Here is a 4,874-nt window from a genome sequence, read left to right as displayed (position 1 = left end):
CCTTCATCGTGTGCCTATTACTGCTAAACGTAAATTTAAGTATCACGAAGCTTTTCGATTTTTACTAGAAGCATTTTCATCTTTCGCTGCAGAAACAGGAAAAAGTTGGGCCAGTTTGGAAGCGATTGGTTAATTGAAGCAAAAATTTCAGGGTGCCACGAATAAAAATAGTAAAAACAAAACGAAATAAATAGGATGGCGTGTGAATGGCATGGCTGCGTGTAGTAGTGTAGACAGCTGGTTCCGACAGGTCCAATTGGGTTCGTCCTGGTGGGGGTTATTATACCGCGGGAGCTCCTACTCTCCCTACAATTGTCTGGTGCCGACTGGTCAAACAAAAGAAGAGTGACGTTGGAGACAATCAAGTCTTTATTAACCTAGCCAAGATTATCCCTTCCCCAGCATGTGTGTATGAGGGCGGAAACAACAACAAACAAAAAACCAATAAACCCACAAGAGCAAAAACATCAGCTCAGCTCTTTATACTTGAAAATCTTCAAAAGAAAATAGCGGATCTAAATGTTTTTCTCCCGAAAATCCCGCGCAGGATGTCGACCTCGTCATATCATTAGCCTTTTTTCTTCCTATTCGAATTTGAGCTCCCGAAAGCTGATATTCTTTTTGACGTCATTAAGGACAAAGACGACGACCAATAACGATCCGCGACGAGTTTTTTTTTTTTTAGCTTAAATTCGCCAAGAAATAATTGTACGTGAGCGAAAAGAGTTTAGGACGCACAAAGTTTCCTTGACTTTAGACCCAGCCACGTGTGCAGGCGGGGGGGTGTCTGTCCTTGATGAGATAAAAGCAAAGAAAGAGAGAGAGGGGAAAAAAGTTGGACTAATTGGATGGAAAAGCGGATCTTCGTTTGGGCAAGGGGACGGACAGATTGCGGGAAGAGTTTCCTTTTTCTCTTTTGTCTTAATATCCCCAGGTAAAATAACGATTGTCTTGACGCAATTAAGAGAGAGAAACAAACAAAAAAAAGGAGGAAAACGAAATGTAAAAAAGATCCTTTTCTCTCCTATCCCGCTCTGATGGGATTTCGTTATCGACTACGAGAGGTGGGGGGATGTAATATATCGCACCAGGTTTTTTTTTTTTCCTTTTTTTTCGTGTTTTCGCCATGAAGGAGAATATAGTCTAGTGGAAGAGAGTTGCGTGCAGTTAATTGGAGTGGATCGGGGAGAAAGAGAGAGGAAAAAGAAAACGGGAGACAGCGCACGCGGACCATGTCTCCATAAGGAAGAAAAGAAGATGGGGTTTTTCTTCCAGCTCTAGTGTCGTCGTCGTTATTCCGTGAGTAGATCATTGATTTCTTTATAAACAGAAAGAAAAATTCCTTTTTTTTTTTTAAAGTAAAAGATGCATACAACGGTATCTCCGATATTGTCGATGCACGGCAATGTTAATTAGAAGATGCCGACATGTTTCACTGTTCAGGATTCTTTTCGTATACAGTTTCTCGAAGTAATTCATTAGACGCGCACATACGCCGAGACAACTCTTTGAATATTACGTGTCAGTTATCAGACGAATAATAGGGGCTGGCAGAAAATCACTAGGAACATCATCAATATTAGAATTAAGAGAATTCCTTACAAAAGAAGCTCTGAACTTTTTTTTAAAGGGGGAAGTCTCTCCCTCTCGACTTACATCCTATGCATTGTCGACGATCTTTCAGAACTTTAACTAATGACCCATCGTTCGTTTTTTTTTTTTCGTCTAGAAATAAAAATCTATTCGTCGTGCGCTGTATATTACAATGGTATATCCATAGCATTGTAATTGATGGTTGATGCATAATTCATAAAGACCGTACAAGGAATGTCTCCCTGCATAGAGGCACGGGATCATATCGTTCTGTTACACACGTTGTAAACAAGATAAACTTTTATCGATTTCACGAGAAAGAAAACGAAAAAAACTATATGTGTCTAGCCACGGGAAATAACAAGCGGAAGTTTTTTTTTCCGCTGTAGCTCTCCTTCCCTAGAAAGAAAGGAGCAAACAAGAGTTGATGATCGACGCACCGCAAGAAAATGAAGAGCACGAAAATCTACAAACAAGAAAAAAGCAAGGCGTAGTGTTTAAGTAATAGGTTCAATTTGATCGACAACACGTCCCTCCAATTCTCGTCCTACTAATTGAATGAATCAAGATCTCTAGAGTCTATGCATAGTTGGGTCGGCCGTTCGAGTGCCTTGATTAGTAGATTTGCTCCCATCTGTACACAACCACGCCCCGTTTTTTCATCTTTCCCATGACACATCCACTCGCTAATATCATTCCCGTTCAAATTGGAGTGAGACAGAACGTTCAGTCAAATCCGGTTTCTGCGTCTCTATTTGTCTGTTGCACAGCCAATAGGGAGGATATTTTGGAAATGCAATCGTGTAAAAGCTAGATATATGTATATACATATATCTGAGAGCAGGTTCATCACCCCGTTCGTGTTGGTCATGTCGAATCGTTGATAATGCCGAAGCATTGTTCACGCAGCTCATCAACAAGACGCATTACATTCAAATGAATTCCCGAGTGAGAAGCTGAGTGGGTCTGCGCCTTCTCTATAGGTTCATCATCTCAACAATACAAGTCAGAAAGTAAAAGAGGACAATCAAAAGAGCTCGTTGGGCGAACGTGAGATGACATCCCAATGAGAGAATGAGTGTATACGTCCAAACTGGGACCTTACGATGGACTGAGCACTAAGCTCACATCCAATACACTATAAACATCCCATCAGAAAGAAGAAGAAGTAGAAGAAAAAATGAAAGAGATCCATCACTTTTTCATCATCAATATTGGCACAGACTCCAATAGAAGGATCCGTAGCACAAAAAGCCATTTTTCCCCCCCTCTTTAGCTTATATTCACAACCGTGGTAGTATACAAACATCAGCAAAAAGGGCACAATCTGCTGACCTATCGAGAAGTAAACGTATACATTTATTCTGTTGATTTTTTTTTTCCATAGTGCGTGAATGTCCGAGTGCCTAGGATTCAGAGGAATGACGGGCGAACAATAAGAGATCGGAGGTCTATTCGGACATGACGTGCGTCAATAGAACAGTAAACGAAACCCTTGCAAACTTTCTCACAATTCCACGTTCAATATAGATACACCGCTATTATTTGGAGCGATTCTCGTGCGGATCTTCTTCCGCCACACCCGGGCCACCCAAATTCCCACAGTCCCCAGACATAAATATTCACGTATCCTGTCTGTCGCCCGTCATCCACCCTTTACATTCATTCCGAACTTACGAATATTTCCGTCGACACGGGCGTTCGTCGCCAAAAGTATCATTTACGATCATAGGGATATCTAATCTTTTTCTTTTTGAAAAGATAATATTGACTTTTTTTTTCTTTTACACACATTCACGAAAGAAGAGGATCTATGGTGAGTTTGTATTAGACACAGCGCCGGAAACGTAGAGAAAAAAAAAAAAAAGGAGATGGTGTTCATTCAGCCGAAGAGAAACTGATCCTAAGCACATAGACAGAAAGTAAAGCTTTTGTATAGCCATAGTTTCTCATAAAAGGAAAGAAATCATACTGGGAAGCTTTATAGATGTATAGGAAATAGATATATATATAAATATCGATGTCTCAGCAATTGTTCTTGTGTTACAGAAGCTTTTCAAGTCGTCTTTTAAAATAACAGGAAAAGTTCTGGGGATTTTCGGTGAATTTCACTCGTCCTCCACTCATCTTGCCGCCTATAGAGGTTTTTCCATTTGGTTCGTGTAAGTAGAGGGAAAAGTCGGTGCGGCTAGTCGACTAGTGCGCACCATGGCGGGGGATAGCCGAAACTTGCTGCAGACTTTGCTTGATCCAACATATAGACACAACTGTGTCTATCTTGATCCAACCGATAGACACAACTGTGTCTATATGTTGGATCAAGCAAAGTCTGCAGCAAGTTTCGGCTATCCCCCGCCATGGTGCGCACTAGTCGACTAGCCTTTTCCCTCTACTTACACGAACCAAATGGAAAAACCTCTATGGGGTGAACTCGTGAGCCGAGGAAATTGAAGATTAGTGTCGATGATGACGAGGGGCAAGTGTGTGCACATAGATACAGTAGATGCTAGTCTAAAGAGAACGAGAGTAGGGATCAAGCCGTTGATTGCTGTTTGTTTATTCGGCAAACGCTCCTAGACGAAAAGAAGGCACGTTACAAGGAGTGGAAAAATCGTGCTAGCTTTGATCATTTATTTTTTTTTTTTCAAAGAGGGACAATAGAATTCTTGTTTAATAGCCTCGTAAAAACTGAATCATGTAAAACTATAACTGACTACCAAAATTAGACCATTCATAAGCGCTATTGACTGGGGTGAATCGTCAATTGATCGACCGAGTCGGAGAACATTTACATACTCTTCGCAGGACGTAATAAGCGGCAACTTAGGCCCCTCTTTTGTGTTGAGTGCTCTCCTATAAATGACTCTCGTGCTGTTTTTCGACAGCTATTCTATATACGCGAGAATAATATGAGTTCTAGAAGTCTACTGGGCGTTAGTCGGCCGTGTATAAGCGGAAAAGGACAAAATACACTATAGAGCATGTATGCAAAAAAGAGGGAAAATCGTGGAAAGTTGATGTCAGAACAAAGGAAGTAAAAGCCGGTTGCCACCTCATAAAGAAGAAACCAAACAGCTGGCCTGGGCCGTTGCTCCAACAGATTACGAAAGCTCACAGGGCCAAGTTTTCCCTTTTTTTTTCTTTCTCTTAGTCTCGAATGTTATTCCAGTGGCATCGTCACTATCGAGATGGGTTTTCACGCAGTCATCTTTCCCCCCTTTCCATTTCTATGTGAAGAAAAAAGTAGATCCGCAAATTGCCCATCAGTGGGTAAAGATTGG

The sequence above is a fragment of the Daphnia magna genome, linkage group LG5, assembly GCF_020631705.1.
Source record: "Daphnia magna isolate NIES linkage group LG5, ASM2063170v1.1, whole genome shotgun sequence".
Taxonomy (NCBI): domain Eukaryota; kingdom Metazoa; phylum Arthropoda; class Branchiopoda; order Diplostraca; family Daphniidae; genus Daphnia; species Daphnia magna.
The sequence above is the reverse complement of the archived record's forward strand: the minus strand, read 5'-3'. Positions refer to the sequence as shown.